Source organism: Schistocerca nitens, chromosome 9, assembly GCF_023898315.1.
Source record: "Schistocerca nitens isolate TAMUIC-IGC-003100 chromosome 9, iqSchNite1.1, whole genome shotgun sequence".
Taxonomy (NCBI): domain Eukaryota; kingdom Metazoa; phylum Arthropoda; class Insecta; order Orthoptera; family Acrididae; genus Schistocerca; species Schistocerca nitens.
In genome coordinates this window covers 283,145,082-283,165,128 of record NC_064622.1, presented here as the reverse complement: position 1 = coordinate 283,165,128, position 20,047 = coordinate 283,145,082, and the positions used below count along the sequence as shown (strand labels likewise).

Sequence of the window (20,047 nt, the reverse complement as noted above, 5' to 3'; positions counted from 1 at the left end):
GTACCTATGCTATTAGCGCCAGTTTTGTGTAGTGCCACGTTGTGTTGCTCCACATTCTGCAATTATCCTTAATTTATGAGCATGACTGTATATGCCTCGGTACGAGCCCTATTTTGTCGTATCTTACGTTCGTGGTCCTTACGCGAAACCTGTATTTGCGGCAGTAGCATCGTTCTACAGTCAAAATGACGGTATCTAAATTTTCTCTACAGCTTTCCTCGAAAAGAATGTCGCCTTCCCTGCAATGGTTCCCTTCTGAGTGTCGGAAACATCTCCGTAACACTTCGTCGATCGACCTACCGCTTCTGAACTGCTTCGATGTCTACTTTTAATTCGACCTGATGGGGATCCCAAGTATCCTAGTAGTACTCAAGAATGGTTGGCACTGAAGTCCTGTATGCTGTCTCCTTTACAGATGAACCACACTTTCCTCAAACTCTCCTAAATAAAATGCAGTCGACCATTCAGCTACCATACTCGTTCCATTTCATATCGCTGTAAAACATTATGTATAGATATTTAATCGACTTGTCGGTATCAAACACCATACTACAACTGCTGTAGTCGAACATTACGTGTTTGTTTTTCGTACTCATCTGTATTAACATTTTCTACTTTTAGAGTTAGCTGCCATTCATCACACCAATTAGAAATTTTGTCTAAGACATCTTGTATCCTCCTACAGTCACTTAATGTCACACCTTCCCGTACACCACAGCATCGTCAGCCAACAACCGTCGTTTGCTGCTCACAGTATCCGCTTACTTTGTCTGTTCTTGTTTAGCATTCGAAGAGTAAAGTAAAATACACTCCTGGAAATGGAAAAAAGAACACATTGACACCGGTGTGTCAGACCCACCATACTTGCTCCGGACACTGCGAGAGGGCTGTACAAGCAATGATCACACGCACGGCACAGCGGACACACCAGGAACCGCGGTGTTGGCCGTCGAATGGTGCTAGCTGCGCAGCATTTGTGCACCGCCGCCGTCAGTGTCAGCCAGTTTGCCGTGGCATACGGAGCTCCATCGCAGTCTTTAACACTGGTAGCATGCCGCGACAGCGTGGACGTGAACCGTATGTGCAGTTGACGGACTTTGAGCGAGGGCGTATAGTGGGCATGCGGGAGGCCGGGTGGACGTACTGCCGAATTGCTCAACACGTGGGGCGTGAGGTCTCCACAGTACATCGATGTTGTCGCCAGTGGTCGGCGGAAGGTGCACGTGCCCGTCGACCTGGGACCGGACCGCAGCGACGAACGGATGCACGCCAAGACCGTAGGATCCTACGCAGTGCCGTAGGGGACCGCACCGCCACTTCCCAGCAAATTAGGGACACTGTTGCTCCTGGGGTATCGGCGAGGACCATTCGCAACCGTCTCCATGAAGCTGGGCTACGGTCCCGCACACCGTTAGGCCGTCTTCCGCTCACGCCCCAACATCGTGCAGCCCGCCTCCAGTGGTGTCGCGACAGGCGTGAATGGAGGGACGAATGGAGACGTGTCGTCTTCAGCGATGAGAGTCGCTTCTGCCTTGGTGCCAATGATGGTCGTGTGCGTGTTTGGCGCCGTGCAGGTGAGCGCCACAATCAGGACTGCATACGACCGAGGCACACAGGGCCAACACCCGGCATCATGGTGTGGGGAGCGATCTCCTACACTGGCCGTACACCACTGGTGATCGTCGAGGGGACACTGAATAGTGCACGGTACATCCAAACCGTCATCGAACCCATCGTTCTACCATTCCTAGACCGGCAAGGGAACTTGCTGTTCCAACAGGACAATGCACGTCCGCATGTATCCCGTGCCACCCAACGTGCTTTAGAAGGTGTAAGTCAACTACCCTGGCCAGCAAGATCTCCGGATCTGTCCCCCATTGAGCATGTTTGGGACTGGATGAAGCGTCGTCTCACGCGGTCTGCACGTCCAGCACGAACGCTGGTCCAACTGAGGCGCCAGGTGGAAATGGCATGGCAAGCCGTTCCACAGGACTACATCCAGCATCTCTACGATCGTCTCCATGGGAGAATAGCAGCATGCATTGCTGCGAAAGGTGGATATACACTGTACTAGTGCCGACATTGTGCATGCTCTGTTGCCTGTGTCTATGTGCCTGTGGTTCTGTCAGTGTGATCATGTGATGTATCTGACCCCAGGAATGTGTCAATAAAGTTTCCCCTTCCTGGGACAATGAATTCACGGTGTTCTTATTTCAATTTCCAGGAGTGTATATTGTGTGTTCAGTAAAGTTACATAAAGTCAGTATCCTGCCTAATTATGGACAGCCACTTGTTAAATTATGTTATGCTCCTCGATGTCTATGTATTTTACTGATATTTCGAAGTACATGGGTAAAATGTAATTTATGAAATCTGATCACCATCAATTTGCAGAATGGAAATAAATTACTATGAAATTTAAATCAATGTTGAATATGTTGTGTACATTTATTCAAGATTGACTGAAAGCACCTAGCCAACAGTAACTGGCTTTCAGGAAGGAAGACTTGGTAGACACCCATTCAAACGAGTCAATCATCTTACAAACGCTACGGATTTGCCAGCAGTATTTTATAAGTCTGATTGTCATATGAGCAGATGGAAACGGAAGGTTGTTCTGCACTGTAACGTCGAGTTTTCTCACAGACTTTCATACTTACTTAACTTCTGTTACTGATGCAGGTAGATTAATGTCTTTCCTTCAATTCTAGCACATAATTGCATTTTTTATGGATGGTAATGGCATAGTCATTCCATATTCATGTCAACATCCGCGCAATACGCCAAAAAAAAGTTTTCGAGTTTGCTTAATAACCCACAGGGTGTTTCGTAAATGCAATGAAAGTACAGGGCTATTACAAATGATTGAAGCGATTTCATAAATTCACTGTAGCTCCATTCATTGACATATGGTCACGACACACTACAGATACGTAGAAAAACTCATAAAGTTGTGTTCGGCTGAAGCCGCACTTCAGGTTTCTGCCGCCAGAGCGCTCGAGAGCGCAGTGAGACAAAATGGCGACAGGAGCCGAGAAAGAGTATGTCGTGCTTGAAATGCACTCACATCAGTCAGTCATAACAGTGCAACGACACTTCAGGACGAAGTTCAACAAAGATCCACCAACTGCTAACTCCATTCGGCGATGGTATGCGCAGTTTAAAGCTTCTGGATGCCTCTGTAAGGGGAAATCAACGGGTCGGCCTGCAGTGAGCGAGGAAACGGTTGAACGCGTGCGGGCAAGTTTCACGCGTAGCCCGCGGAAGTCGACGAATAAAGCAAGCAGGGAGCTAAACGTACAACAGCCGACGGCTTGGAAAATCTTACAGAAAAGGCTAAAGCAGAAGCCTTACCGTTTACAATTGCTACAAGCCCTGACACCCGATGACAAAGTCAAACGCTTTGAATTTTCGGCGCGGTTGCAACAGCTCATGGAAGAGGATGCGTTCAGTGCGAAACTTGTTTTCAGTGATGAAGCAACATTTTTTTCTTAATGGTGAAGTGAACAGACACAATGTGCGAATCTGGGCGGTAGAGAATCCTCACGCATTCGTGCAGCAAATTCGCAATTCACCAAAAGTTAACCTGTTTTGTGCAATCTCACATTTAAAGTTTACAGCCCCTTTTTCTTCTGCGAAAAAAACGTTACAGGACACGTGTATCTGGACATGCTGGAAAATTGGCTCATGCCACAACTGGAAACCGACAGCGCCGACTTCATCTTTCAACAGGATGGTGCTCCACCGCACTTCCATCATGATGTTCGGCATTTCTTAAACAGGAGATTGGAAAACCGATCGATCGGTCGTGGTGGAGATCATGATCAGCAATTCATGTCATGGCCTCCACGCTCTCCCGACTTAACCCCGTGCGATTTCTTTCTGTGGGGTTATGTGAAAGATTCAGTGTTTAAACCTCCTCTACCAAGAAACGTGCCAAAACTGCGAGCTCACATCAACGGTGCTTTCGAACTCATTGATGGGGACATGCTGCGCCGAGTGTGGGAGGAACTTGATTATCGGCTTGATGTCTGCCGAATCACTAAAGGGGCACATATCGAACATTTGTGAATGCCTAAAAAAACTTCTTGAGTTTTTGTATGTGTGTGCAAAGCATTGTGAAAATATCTCAAATAATAAGCTGTGAAATCGCTTCAATCATTTGTAATAACCCTGTACATTTCAGCATTTCAACACTTACAATTCCAATCGCGCTATCATTCAACACTCTCAGAATGGTGGCACAATTAACTAAGCACAAGACACCAGGGATCATAGACTGACGGTAGACGGTAACCTCTCGGGATAGTAATGTATTAATGATGTTTTGTAGAAGCTGAATATGGCCATATGTGCGATTATGTTACTATTCAGAGTGATTAGCAAAGATACACTGAAACTTATGACATTGCATATCCTTCTTCCTTCATGAGATTTCCTACAATATTTTGTAGAAAATCAGTTTAAGCAGAAAGGGCTCATGTATCATATTATCCCGTGACTCGTCTAAATGATTCTACTTAACGAGATGGGTATTTGTGGTTGATAACTTTTTTCAAAGAAAAAATGTCAAAAATTCACTGGCTGCAAGACATAAAAAAAGATCTTATCGTTAAAAACTGCCCGAAAACTTGTGCCGCACTCCATCACATGCATAATCTTCTACTAGAATTTAAGCATTTTAAGGAAGAACTACATTTTTTAAATTTGAAGTCCTTCGACCAGGATACGTTCTTCCAGTGAATACACTAGCGGAAAAGAAGTCGCAACACCAAGGAGGACTTATGCGACATAATCAAAGTTGGTAACAGTGTTTCTACATTTGAAAGACGATGTCTATTCAGATTTCGTGCCAGACGCGTAAGAGTGGTGAATTTAGCGCCACTATGAGGATCCATATTAGGTCTGTTTAAAATACATGCTGTAATGGCCGTGAGAGGCAAACCAAAGACTTCGATTATTGGCAGGGCACTTAGAAAATGTAACAGATCTACTAAAGAGATTGCCTGCCCTACGCTTGTCCGTCTTTTGGAGTTCTGCTGAACGGTCTGGGCTCCTTACCAGATACGATAAAATGCCGTGTGGCTAGGGCCTCCCGTCGTGTAGACCATTCGCCTGGTGCAAGTCTTTCGAGTTGACGCCACTTTGGCTACTTGTGCATTGGTGGGGATGAAATGATGATGATAAGGACAACACAACACCCAGTCCCTGAGCGGAGGAAATCTCCGACCCAGCCGGGAATCGAACCCGGGCCGTTAGGTATGACATTCTGTCGCGCTCACCAGTCACCTACTAGGGGCGGACCAGATGAGATTAACGGAGTATATGGAGAAAGTTCAAAGAAGGGAAGCACGTTTTTTTATCATCGCGAAATTGGGGAGAGAGCGTCACTAAAATGATGCAGGATTTGGGATTGACATAATTTAAACAATGGCATTGCTGGAACAGCTATTTTCATCGTAATTTTTACTCTGCCGTTGAAAAAGTACACGTGTTATTACGTAGTCATGTTCTCACACACGAGTCAAATTAAAACAGATGCGTTCGCCACATTTATAATTAATGTCTACGATATATTTTGTGCGCTTGCACCATCATCCGTAGGTGGATACAGCTTTGCGTGTAGCTCGCAGCCATTCGTCTGCTTAAATCGGTTTTTGTGCAGCATGGCATCCACCTAAATGTGTAAACTTTCGAAACGCGTCATGAACAGTTATCAAGTATGTTCTTTGTTTGTTCCACACATCTAAAGATTCTCCTTCTCAGTAGACTCTAGTAACATGGTAATTAAGTAAAGCATCAGACACAGGATGGTTTTGTTATTGGAGAATTTAGCTAAAAACTGTGTGTTGTAGTTGGCTTCAAACGCATCAAGCATTTATTTCTTGCTATAAAGTTAGATTAGTATCCAAAAGAAAAGAAAATACCGCCGTTAGGAAGGGCGGATGGTTGGATCTCGTGCAATCAGGCATGTGTTTACTTAATTTTGAGAAAGTCTCGGTAATAATAAAACGGTTTTCAGTAGAAATATATTCAGCACCCAACAGATAATAATACCTAACAATGGTGCTCTCTTCGCTTTGCATCAGTTAATACTGCAGAAATTGCACATTAATATAGGCTGTATACAGACTCACCGTGAATCAAACAAGGCTATACACGTACCAAAATGTACAACACACTTTGTAAAATATTTGTGAAACGCTTAACTGTATTACAAACTTTTACTGACTTTTATAATTAATGTTGTACATCAATTTACACTTCCCTACTATGGTGCAGCGTTATCTGCCACTCTGCCGAGCCTTACAGTTTGTGCTGATATCCTACGGCTCAGTAGCCGCCCACTATAATTCATATCGGTCAGTGCAAGGTCCAAGGGGGGCAAACTGCACTCCACAGCATCTCGCATGTGCGCAGTAAGACTGTTTGTGGTCGTACGACCGCGAGGCCCAAAGCAGTTACGCTGTCCGATCAGAAGTACCGAGACACTCCTATGCAATGCAAGGATGACCACTAGATGTTACGAGAGGCAGACCCACCAGTATAAAAGGAGGCGGGGAGTGTTGTGTCGTCAGTAGAGAAGCAGCGACAGAAGATTGGGTCGGCCAGGAGGAAAACGTGTGTGTGTGAAATCTTATGGGACTTAACTGCTAAGGTAATCAGTCCCTAAGCTCACACACTACTTAACCTAAATTATCCTAAGGACAAACACACACACACCCATTCCCGAGGGAGGACTCGGACCTCCGCCGGGACCAGCCGCACGTCCATGACTGCAGCGCCGTAGACTGCTCGGCTAATCCTGCGCGGCAAGGCCAGAAGGAGTTCAGTGATTTCGAATGTAGAGCAGCCATCTGACTATCAGGTCCGTCAGGCGCGTTTCAACCCTAAAAAGGTTGTCCAAGTCCATATATGATGATGTTAGTGTGAAGGAAAAACTACGGCGAAAGCAAGAACAAGCAGAGCTCATGTAATGATGGACGCGGACGGTCGAGCATTGCGCAGGATGTGTGTCAAAAATAGCATGAAGTCGGCGAGAAGAATCACTGAAGAGATCCAAAATGTTAGCAGCAATCCATCTAGCACAATGCTTGTGCGTAGGGTGTAATAAAGAATGGGATCAGTGGTATGGCAGCTCCTCGGAGGCCACACATTTCTATAGTTAATGCTAATCAGAACTTGAGATGGCGTAAAGAGCGACGCCGGTGGACAATGAATGACTGGATACGATTGATTTGGAACGATAAATCACGCTATATCTTGTACAATGGGAAATGATTTGGTTTTGGGGAATGTCTGGAGAATGTTAGCAGCCATCATGTATAGTGTCAATAACGACAACAACAATGTACAGAAGAGGTGGTCATATGGGAGTGTTTTTCGTGGCTAGGCTGTGGTTTCCTTGTTCTTCTTAAGTAGACAGTAGATGCGGAAAGAAGTGATCATATTTTACAGCAATGCGTATTGCATATAGTGTAGGAACAATTAAGAGACGGTGATTGTTTTTAGCAGCGTGACAAATTATTGCTCACCCTGTCCGTCATGTCATTTATGTGTGTAGAGAATAAAAGCACCCGCCCGGTTTGAGGCGCCATGTCACGGAGTGCGCGGCCCCTCCCGCCGGAGGTTCGAGTCCTCCCTCGGGCATGGGTGTGTGTGTTGTTCTTAGCATAAGTTAGTTTAAGTAGTGTGTAAGTCTAGACGACCGATGTCCTCAGCAGTTTGGTGCCTTAGGAATTCATACGCATTTGAACATTTGAATAAAAGCGGTCCTATCACACTTCCCTGGGGCATTCCTCGTGATTCCCTTGTCTCTGATGAGCACTCGCCTTTGACAACAATGTAGTGTGTTCTATTACTTAAATGTCTTCGAGCCATTCACATACCTGGAACCATACGCTCTGACTTCGTTAGCAGTCTGCAGTGAGATACCGTATGTCATACTTTCCGGATGCCGGCCGCTGTGGCCGAGCGGTTCTAGGTGCTTCAGTCTGGAACTGTGCTGCTGCTACGGTCGCAGGTTCGAATCCTCCCTCGGGCATGGATGTGTGTGAAAGTCTTACGTTAGTTAGGTTTCACTAGTTCTAAGTCTAGGGGACTGATGACCTCAGATGTTAAGTCCCATAGTGCTTAGAGCCATTTGAACTATTTTTGACCTTTCCGGAAATCTAGGAATATGGAAGCTTGTTTACTTACAGACGGTCGGTCATCAGTCGTTCCAGTTCGCGGGAGGGGCTCATCTTTGCCAAATCAGGAAAGTGCACGGATCTCTTACTACGAGGCTAGAACTTCGATCAGAACCGGCCAATTACAGCGCTAGGCTCCCATCGTTCGGTTGTTCCCATCAAGCTGTTTGAAACACGAAGTCTGTCTCATCTCGTCATTCTACCCTGTCACTCCGAAGCGCAAGTAGTAAGACATGTGCCTTGTTAATTTTGCCCGCATCTCGTGGTCGTGCGGTAGCGTTCTCGCTTCCCACGCCCGGGTTCCCGGGTTCGATTCCCGGCGGGGCCAGGGATTTTCTCTGCCTCGTGATGGCTGGGTGTTGTGTGCTGTCCTTAGGTTAGTTAGGTTTAAGTAGTTCTAAGTTCTAGGGGACTGATGACCATAGATGTTAAGTCCCATAGTGCTCCGAGCCATTTGAATTTGAACCTTGTTAATTTTAATACGGGCGCCATCGACAAGAATTTTCAACAGAAAGACGAGATTACAGCAAACAGCGAGTATTCCGTACACATTCTTACTGTTGGGAACCTTGATACCATCAAAGTTTGACAAAATCGTGTCCTTTTATTGTTTGTCTTTTGCATTTGCCGTGCATGATTCTGGCTCTTTGTTCTTATTTTTGTTTCCGACAGAACACGTGGTGACTGATATTCGACTCTGAGTTATCCATCAGTAAATTCAAGTGGCTTGAAAACACACTTTCGTAGCCGCAAGCATATTTTTAAGCCATTTATAAAGTTATGTTACTCAATGTTTTACCACGATCTTCGGAAGGGACGCTAAATGATCTGACTTGATATTTGTTTGTAGCCACGACTAACCTGTGTACCATACCTGTTTGTGGATTATATGCGATTTTTTCATACATTTAGCCTTCGTGTATTCGATGTCTCACACCTTTCCTTTGTTCATAAGGTACAGGACGTGTATGTTGCTAGCTGTTTCAGTACAATCTTGTTCGATACTAAATGTGTTCCATTCCTTAAACTGCGTTTTGCTCAAGGGCTACGCTACGCATACTCGTACTACCTGTCTTTATTGTCCGTAACAAATTTCAACAGTCAACGTGCAGAGCTTCAACTTGTACGGCAGCGGAGACGGCGGCATCGTAAATTATTGCTTCCACGAGACAGGCTCTCGACTTTCACGTTTGAGATAGCGTAGGCAATAGATGTTAAAAAAAATTATTCTTATTCATATCGAACCTATGAGACACGATTTTAAAACATTTGAGATAGTATAATACTTTTTTAGTTTAATGCACAACTGTGTTTCGAATAACTTCCTACTGACCTTCGTTGCGCTATGCGTAAGTTTTGCCATTCGCAAATTTTTTGCGTTATTAATGGACCATATTCACTGTCCGGGGGTTATATCTTAGTGCACAAACTCAGTTCATAATGTTGTGTGAATTTTCATACATAGTTTTGAAAGGGGAGGCACTTAGAAAGTCGCTCGTGATAAACAGTATAACAAAAAGAAATAAAATTCGTAGTATCCGATTACAGCATTACTGGCGAAGATCTAGAGGACGTCACACTGTGTAAGTATTTTTGGATGGTACTAAAAAGGGATAAGAAGAGACGGTTGCGTGAATTCCGTGTTGTGATGAGCAATCGGAAGACACAAATTTGTTAGAAGAGTTCTCTGAAAGGCCAGTGCATCTGTAAAGCAGATCGCACGCGTGTTTGGAGTTTTTATCAAGTAGGGGTGAAAACAGGCGTAAAGAAATTAAGAGACGCACGTATGGGGTCGTAACAGCGCAAAGTGTTTCATATGAAACTGTGAGAAATGTTCTGGGAATTTATCGCGATCCGTGTTGGATAAATTTAGGAAATCTGTATTCGAAATAGACTTTTCGACCGATGAGATTAGGATACGAAAGATTAGGGCCCGTACGAGTGCATAAGGACAGTAATCTTTCCCTCGGTCAACAAACGAATGGATCAGGGCAGAAAATGGATAATATTAGTAGGATGTCACCTCCGCTGTGCACTGACTGCGGCTTATAGAGTATACGGTGTGAACACTAATAAAATCGACAAACTGCAGGGATGGGTTCCGGACTAGAATTGGAGGGAAAAAAAGTCCTCTGAACAAGTGTGCGGAACTAGACGGTGTGCGTGCAACGACAACAAATCGTCCCGCAACACAGTACAGAGATGTATCGCATCCACGTCACAACAGATGTTCAGAGTGGTCTCCATGGGATTCAATGTACGCATTCACACGTCACATCATGGAATGCCGCACTGTTTCACACATTCCATCCTCCCTCAGAATGCCATCACAGACATCGTGAACTCGCCGTTGAAGGGTCTGCACATCAGGGACTGGTTCAGCACACACAGCGCTTTTCAGACGGCCCAGAGGAAAAAGGCCAGGACGTTCAACTCCGGTGATCTACTAGGCCGGGCTACAGGGTCTCTGTGTCCTGTTCAACGTCCGGGGATGATGATGCTGAGGTGTCGGAGAACTGTAAGGCGGAATTGGAGTGGTGCTCCGTCATGCAGAAACCATACAGCCTGTCGTATTGCCAAAGGCACATTGTCAAGCAGCCCAGGCAGAATATTCTCCATGAAGTCCGTGTATGCTCCTCTGTCGAGGTGTCGTATAAGAATAACCGCTCCAAGAATGCATAAGGTCGTCAAGAATCCCTGCCCCCACATTTATGCTGAACCGTTAGTAATGAGCCGCCTCAACCATTCTCCGAGGATTGCCCACAGATGACGACTATGCAGACTAATGACAGTTCTGTTAAGGTTGCTTCATCGGTAAAGAGGACTGATGATAAAAATCCCGTAATTGTGATGGTCTGGTGCAAAAATCATCGACAAAATCCTTCCTGTAGAGAAAACTCTACGGCTGACAACCCTTGCACTCGTCGCATCTGACAGCAAGAGTAGCGGCTGTCATGCGTGATACACGTAATCGTAGCTTGTCTTGCAACGTATTGACTGACCACTTGCCTGGAGCTTATACTGAGGTTAGTCTCAATATCCTGTCAAATCTGATCCTCCAAATCTGGTGTATGCACAGTTCGCCGCTTCCCTGTACGTTTGTGTATCCGAAAGGACCTACGATCACACAAACGCACAAAAAGGGCTTGAAATGTGTGATTTGGTTGGTGACTATGGAAGTGCTTGTTTTGGTATAGTCGTGCTACCTCTCGACTGTTTCCATCTGCTTGCCCGTACACAAACCCCATCTCGCCTTGTTCCCCACATGAATATCGAACCATTCTGCTACTTACAGTACGCTGCGTGAGTCACACTGTGTGCAAGACACAAGGAAGACACGGCAAGGGTCAGAGGAACTTACATTGCTCAGCGCCATCTACTGTGGCAAGGATGCATTTCCGGACACATGTTCGGAGGATCATTTTACAGCCGTCCCTGCAGTTTGTCAGTTTTATTAATGTTCACTCTGTACATGAAGATGTAGATTTATATATCTTGCTACAAACACCAAATTTATTTCACACTGCTTAAAGGCGTGCTGCTAACAAAAACTCCAAATATACTGTACGAAGGCTGCATTTCTTCTACTTTTTTTCACATTCGGTTTCGGCTTATGAAGCTATTGTGCATTGATAATCTGCATAAAAAAGCAGACTGTGATACCGAAACGAAATGAGAACACAGTGATGTTAAGGCAAATTAGAGGAAATATAATTACCTTTCAATTTGTCGAACTTATAAATTGGCACCGTCCTCACAATCTGTGTCTGCATTCGTATTGTTTACAAAAGCCAACTGTTCTACATGTTTTGATAGTTTTGGCATTTGGTTTGTGCATATAAGGCGGGAAATTTGCAATGATGTAATGTTGACCAAGGAATGAAAGTGTGGGTGTGTAACAATCCAAATGTGCACGTAAAGAAAGTAACTAATAAAATAATATATAATGAAATTATAAAAAGTCATTAGCAAAATGGGGAGTTCGAAAATTTGAGTTTCGTGTAGTATGTAGGTAATACGAATAATTTTATCCGTTAGCGTGGAAATTATGTATAACTAATCTTCACTGTTAGTGTGGGTATTACGAATGGACTCGTTACTTTAATCTTGGTTAGCTGTAGGCAGAATGCTAGTAAAGCTGTAGAGATATAGTTGTTTTTCTTCTTCATTTCAGTTTGTTAGCTAATAAGTTTTTCTGGCTGATTTTAAATGTGAATAAAAGTTTCGATCTCTTTCAGCATATCCATTTCGTTTTATTTCTTCTTGGTGTATTTAAAATCTGTTGAAAATGTTTCGGGAAGTGAGTTTGTTGTGTATCAGATGCATGGAAAAAGCACTTGGGTTATTTTCATTTGAATTCTCGTGTTCTTTTAATCTAATCCTAAAATTCTTACCGCCCTGTGGAAGTCCGCGGCTCGTGGTCTAGTGGCCAGTGTTGCTGCCTCTGAATCAGAGGGTGCCGTGTTCGATTCTCGGCCGGGCTGGGGATTTTCTATGCCCAAACTAAAGATCACCTGGTTTGGGAAATGTATATCATGGCAAAATCGTCACATATACTTTTGTATATTCTGGATTTATTAAATGATTCCGTTTTTTGGGTGATATTTCTTACAATAATTTCAATATTGTTTTATGTGCCAAATACAATTTAGATTCTCGTATGTTTAAACATCGTGGATATTTACTGTGAAATATCACCATGTTATTAATATTATTATTGTTGTTGGGAAGATTTAATGTCTTTGGTATGCGTTGTTCCTGGTCAGATGTAAGAGAGGGCCTTAGAGACCTAATCTGGTCAGGCTAAATAAGCTATAAATAAATACAGTAAATAGTATGGGAGAAGTGTCATATTTCTTTTTAGAGTAGCGTCGTTGGTGGCTCACTTATGTGCAATTTTTAAGTTTTGTTTGTACATTTTTTTAATCATTTCTAGATCAGAAACGTTCACTTTGGCTAACTATCAAGAACTGTTATTTATTTGTTATCTTTGTCTTCATCCAGCTGAAAATTTATCCTTCCACGTAAGACTGCGTCGAAGTATACGTTTTTGTGGATTGCTGAGTGACATAATCTATTACTGAATAATCTGTGTGTAGGTGGTGTCTAAAAAATTCCCAATTTGTGTTTAGAATCCTTTTTTCTTTATTCGTATTTCTAAAATGTTGATACTGTTTATCTATTTACATCTTGCTGATGAATTTGGTCTTATCAACCATATTATTTAGCTCTACATGCTTATTAGCAATGACGTCTTCTGCAGGCTTCCTCAGAACTAATGTATCATCGACAAGGCGTTTATAACAGCCAAAGCAGAAAAAATACAGAATTCATTTAATAAATATTTCGCTTTGTTACCCTCCGTGAAGAAGGTTCCATTATACTGCCCAGTTTGATGAATGTTACAAAGGGCGTTCAAATCGTTTTGCACGGTCGTCTCTAATTTTTTTTTATTTTTTGCAGGAGGAGAACGAAATTTTTTGTGAACATACTTGGAACGTATAGCTATACATTGAGCCTACTCAATGTAGCCTCCATCAGCTGTGACGCATTTGGCCCAACGTTCTTTCCGTGATGTAAATGCACTTTGGCAAAATTCTGGGGATTGACTTTTACACCATCGCTTGACACAGGAAATAAGGTCTTTCTCACTATCAAATGTTTTGCCGCGCAGGTGGGCCTTCAGACGACCAAAGAGGTAAAAATCAGACGGAGCCAAGTCCGAACTGTAGGGAGGATGAGGAACAATTTTCCAACCCATTTTCCTGATTTTCTCCTGCGTCCTAAGGGCTGTATGGGGTTTGGCATTGTCATGGTGTAGTCTGATAAGCTGACCGTAAAGCTGTGGTCTGTGGGTCTTGATGGCACGTCGCAGCTTGTCCAGTGACAAAACAGTAACGGTCCCGGTTAATTGTGGAGCCAGGTTCCGAAAAGTCAATCAAAATGACACCACACTAATCCCAGAAGAAGGAGGCCATCACCTTCCGGCCTGTTGTTCATGAAAGTCTTGGTTTTTTCTTCCGAGGGGAACCTGGATGACGCCACTCCATAGATTGGGTTTTGCTCTCAGGTTCGGACAAAACAACCATGTTTCATCCTGGGTAATGACGCCGACAAAACACTGTTTCCACTCTTGAGCAAAGGTCTTCATGAGACCCTCGCACACATTCTTCCTAATCGCTTTCATTTCTCTTGTCAGTAATCTAGGCACCCAAAGCGCACAGATTTTTCTGTACCTTAGTGACTGTACCAGTGATACCAAACTACCCAATGACAAACGAGTGATTACAGTAAGCTATCGTGGCGTCACACATCTGTCATTTTGGATGATTTGATCAATGGTTTCCTCATTCTCATCACTCACTGCCATCGATGGTCTACCGCATTGTGGATTGTCCAGTAGAGAGAAATCACCTTGTTTATACCTCTGCAACCACCGCTGGATACTACTGCGATCCACTGTGTCCTCCCCATAAACAGGGAGCAACTTCCTATGAATCGATGTGGCAGAGTCATTGCCGGTCTTGAAGAGGAACTCCATCACCGACCGTTGTCGCAACCTGACATCTACTTCACGGTCCATTATGGCACACTTGTAAATAAAAGAAAATACTTTTATATACCAAATTATAGCTAAATGTTCCAAGTATGTTCACAAAAAATTTCATTCTCCTCCTGCAAAAAATAAAAAAAATTAGAGACGATTGTGCATCACTTTCTGAAGGCCGTTTGTACGTGATAGGGATATGACTGTCTTTCTTTCTACTGGAACGACTGCGTGACCACCGAGAGGAAGGAAAGAGGGAAGATTTTAAGGAAATCTAGACCGGACGAGGATCTGAATCTTCGCCCTCCCGACCAGCAGTGGAGTGTCTTACCACTGAGCCTCTTAGCGCAGACACTCTCAGAGAATTATTAGGATGACAGTGTATCTAAAAAAACTGGCAGCGCTCTCCTTAGCTTGCAATAATAGCCTCCAGAGTTGTTTTGCGGCAGAAACGGTACGCACGAGAACTATTGCCGTGCTGCTCACCGTGATGACACGTGGGCGTGTCGCCTGACCACGGACTGGCTAATGCTCGCGCTGTTGATCGTGGTCGCTTAAAGCCAAGGTGAGCAGGTGTAGCCTGTCACGTAATGGTCGCTAACCGCTCCTGGGCTCTATAAACGCCTTGTATTTTCCCAGCAGACAAGTGGGCGACTTCGCACGTCATGTTGTGTCCATTGTTCTTGACCTGAAAGATTGATTATATGATTATACTAGACATATTTGTGTTACAACGATTGTTTTTCAAAAGACACTAGCAGATTTTTTGATAAGTGCATTTGCATGTCCAATATATGCCTAAGTTATCTCCTCAGTCTCTTCAAAAGACCTGAAAGCAATGTTTTACAATCCTACAAGAAAGGATTTTGTGAGTGTGTAGTACTGTCTTCACATGGAGAGAGGTGGTGGTGTGGTCTTTATTCCCAAGACTTGTTTGATGCAGCCCTCCACCCTAGTCAATCCTGTACAAGAGTCTTCATCCCTGCGAAATTACTGTACCCTAAATCCGTTTGGATCTGGCTCTGTAGTTAAATCGTAGCCTTTCTCTTCAATTTTTATCCCACACACTTCGCTCCATCACCAAACTAAGAATTTCTTCATGCCTCTAAACCGATAACTGCCTTTAGTCACTATGTGCCATTAATTTCCTTTCTTCCCTGCTCGATTGAGTATCTTCTCATTAGTTACCCGATCTCCTTGCCTGACTTTTAACATACTCATGTAGCATCACCTTTCAAAAGCTTCTATTCTCTTCTTGTCTGAACTGTTTATCGTCCACGTTTCATTTCCGTAGAAGGCTACATTCTAGAAAAATATAAGAGACGATAAAAATGTTTTCGTCCGAAGGCCCTACAGTTCAGAATCGCAATGGCAGTCAGGCAAAATCATAATGTGCATTGATGCAGTCATCCCACAGACGCACCAGATTAAAGTGCCCGTTTCCTAAAGCATTGTGTCCTGTTGCGCGAAGAAGTTTGTCTCCCGCACACCCTCCTTCGACAGGAATCTTCGACGTTGCAAAGCCTATTTTTAAGGGACCGAAGGCATGATAATCGCATGGGGAGTGGTGAGGACTACAAGGCGGGTGCTCGAGTGCCTCCCACTTGTCCGTAATGTTTGAGGCTGGCCTTCCGAATTGACCGGCGTTTTATGTAGAACCGCGACCAGGACGGAATTTTGTACACCATTCCACGACGCTAGCTTTCGACAGACAATCAGCCCAATATAAGTTCCTCACTCTACGGTGGAAGTCTGTCGGTGTTTGTACTTCGGCAGCGAAGAAAAGAAAAACAGGTGTCACAGTACGTCGTACAATTCATGGCGTCACCGTAAGGCATAAAATTTACTAGCAAACATCCCATTCCTCTCCTGAAACTGCTTGAACTTCACTTACTTTGGTAATGTTGAATGTCGCCATTCCATGGTTTCCTGATTTCGTTCAGGTGCAATGTTAACCTCCCGTTTTCATCACCTGTGTCAATTTGCTTTAAAAACACGTCACTTTCCTCACTGTGGCGCTCTAGGAGAGTCAAAGAACTAGCTAAATGTCAATTTTTTTCTACGCCCCAGTCAGTATTTTCAGTACCCAGCTTGAGCTTAACTTTCGGTGGTTTAAACGTTCTGTAACATCAAAATGAAGCACACTTTTTGACGCTGAGAAAACTTATCACATAACCACGCGACTGGGAAATACCATGGAAATTACAGTGCCAGTCCCAACCTGGGTAAAGAAGATGGGTTGGGCATGGGGCTAACAGGCCTATCACGCAAAATGAGGTAGTTACGGAACCAAAGGACAAAAGAAAGCGGACGGATGTTACAGGTAATGGCCTTGGCATAGGAGACGGCGTAGATGGAGAGCCAAGGCAGCCAGCAGAGAAGAGTGGGCGGAGTTTCTCCAGGAAGCCAAGGCCCTGCACGGACTGTAGCGCCAAGGAGTAAGTAAGCAACTTATAACGTCGAAATCGTGAAGTGTCCGCTCTCCCTCACTTTTTCCATCAACTTTCTGCACCAGGTCGTTTTCTCTATACGATTCCCTGATGTGACAATGAATTTCAGCCGTTTACACGCCTTTAACACTAAGAATACGAACACAGTGCATATTTAACAGTCGGCGGGATTGTCAATCGGTGGGAGGTATTTAAAATACCAAGGAACAAACACCGAATGACTCTGTATTAATCGACCACAGTATTATTGCAGCTGGAGTGAGGACTCTTCGTGCGGCTTATCGTGAGATTTCATAGTGATATTTCACGAGGACTTGCTGAACCACTTGATAGTACAGTAAAACTTCGTTAACACGAATCCGAAGGGACAGAAAAATCAGGAGTTCGTGTTAAAAAATTCGTGTTAAGTGAAAAACACAGATTTTAATAGTGTACATGTACAGCACTAATTTGTAATACAATACACTATCAATCACGTTATTGTAGACTTATAACACTATAAAGTGATTGTAAAATTACAAGTACTCACATATTACGTACGTCACTTTCTTGGAAAAAATTCGGTCATGGTTCGCTGACGTTCATGGGAACGATAATGTTTTGTAATTTCGTAATTTCACAACCAATTGTAATGATAGCGTCCGTAAACCCAGCAGTGACGTCGGATGTTGAAACGAAACGTTCTAAACAGTCCAAGGCTGTGAACATCTCCTGACGGGTAGGTGGAATGGTATCCGTATTCTCTTCAATTTCTTCTGATGGCCCTTCTTGCACCTCGTTCACAGCTTTTGGCACATACGATTCCACAGAAGCACATACGGCAACATCGTGGTCTAGACTAATGAATTCTTCGAAACTAATCCCAGGGTTCGCAACGTCCAGCAGAACTGTCCATTCATCAGGTGAAGTGGCATCTTCTAACTCGTGGACATCTTCATTGTTGCTTTGTCTCCAAGCTCTGTTAAAGCACTTCCCTATATGGTGTGGCGATACTGAGTTCCAGGCTGCTGCGATGGCTTTTATTGCCTCAAGAAGATTCCAATTTGGGGTTGCACTATTGTTTTCAGCAGTACGAATTGCATCTCTTACAAGTCGCTTACGATAAGCTCTCATTATGAGAGAGATTATGCCTTGGTCCAAAGGCTGAAGGCGGCTTGTGGCGTTGAGTGGAAAAAACTGAACCTTTATGTTGGATAGGTTCAGATCATGAACGTTATGGGCAGTACATGTGACCAATGCAAGAACATGTCTATTTTGAGCAACCATCGACTGTTGAAATGAAGAAGTCACTTGCGAAATGATGTGCCATCGATCCAAGCTTTCTTGTGGTGAGAGTAGATGCGAGGTAAAGTGTCCATATTTATGTTTTTAAAACAACGTGGTTTCTCGGATTTACCGATAACCCAGGGACAAAACTTCTCATTACCGTCAGCATTATGGCACAGTACAACAGTCACACGTTGTTTGCTTCGTGCTCCACCGTGACACTTATCACCTTTTAGCCCCAGGGTGTTATTTGGGAAAAGATTGTAGAAAAATCCAGTTTCATCCATGTTAAACACATCACACGACGCATACTTTTCCCTCACTCGGTTGAATTCATGCAACCAGCTGTTCGCACTTTCTTCATCAACTTTATTTGCTTCACCACAAATTTGTACAGACGAAATTGAATGTCTCTTTTGGAACCGATACAACCAACCAGCAGAACAACGGAAGTCTTCGACGCCCATATCATTTGCTTTTGACTGAACCACAGGGCCAGTTAAAGGTATGTTAGATGCACGCATATGATTGAGCCATTCTAGCAGTAACGTCTCGATGTCTTCATACTTGGCGGTACGAAGTCGTTTAGATTTGTTTCCAGAACCTGATGCCGCAGCATTAATAATTTTTTTTCGATTCTTAATAATAGTAGATAAAGTAGATTTAGGTATTCCAAACTGCTCTGCGATTGCTGTTTTCTTGGTACCACGGTCCACTTAATCTAGAATCTTAAGCTTTAACTGTACATTTAGAGCTATCTGTTTCCTCTTTGTCATTTTTGTGTGCTACGGTACCGGTTGTAACTGTAGTTTTTATTCAGTATGCCAACCCGATACGGCTACGACTAACAGAACACCTGCCAAATCTGGCACTGAGTACGTTCCTAAATGCTGCTGCATACATTATTGAATGTCTTACAATGTACAGCATATGGCGATTGTTGAGGTGATAATCGCGGCTACCGACCTACAATACGTTAAAAACGAGTCAACAGTAAGTATAATTAGATTTGTAGCTACATTTCCTGCATTAATTTCGGAAAAAAATACGCCTTAGAATACTCTAAGGTAGGAAGTTTGTGTTACAGTGAAATTTAATTACGCTAGGAACTGAAACAGAGTTCGTAATTCGCCTTAACCGAAATTCGTGTTAACCGATAAAACGTACCATAAGAACTTATGTATTCCTGGTGGGAGCAATATTTTTTTCGCGTTAACCGCGAGTTCGTCTTATACGAGTTCGCGCTAACGAGGTTATACTGTATATGCACAACGATCTTGAAATCATTCGCAATGTGATGCGTTCTCCTTAGTCACCACAACTGTACTTGTTCTCTGTAACGTCGCCGTTTGTTTCCGATAACGGCCACGGGAGACCGTGTGCAATAATATGATGGTCGGGCAGTAAAGGCGTCTATGACTTGCCAACAGAGTGCGGTACAAAGCGCGAATGCGCCAAACGCCAATGCGATGCTGCAGCGGCGGAGTTTCAAAATGGGACTTAATTAAACACGCAACAGAAACACATAGAGACTTTAGTCATCAACAATATTTTCTCCTCCACTATTTACAACAGTTTGCCAACGCTAGCATAAC

The 20,047-nt window shown here is 43.7% G+C and overlaps 1 protein-coding gene across 3 annotated transcripts in view; it reads right to left on the bottom strand.

Moving 5' to 3' along the window:
* The window catches only part of LOC126203854 (alpha-tocopherol transfer protein-like), a 150,430-nt gene that overhangs the window by 72,246 nt on the left and 58,137 nt on the right, over positions 1-20,047 (bottom strand). The window contains exon 1 of one of the 3 annotated variants that reach the window (XM_049938229.1): positions 6,138-6,243. The exons of the other annotated variants lie outside the window; for them this stretch is intronic. The gene's annotated coding sequence lies outside the window, so the exon portion shown is untranslated. Of the gene's footprint in view, positions 1-6,137; positions 6,244-20,047 lie in introns of those variants that run through there. 3 annotated transcript variants of the gene reach the window in all.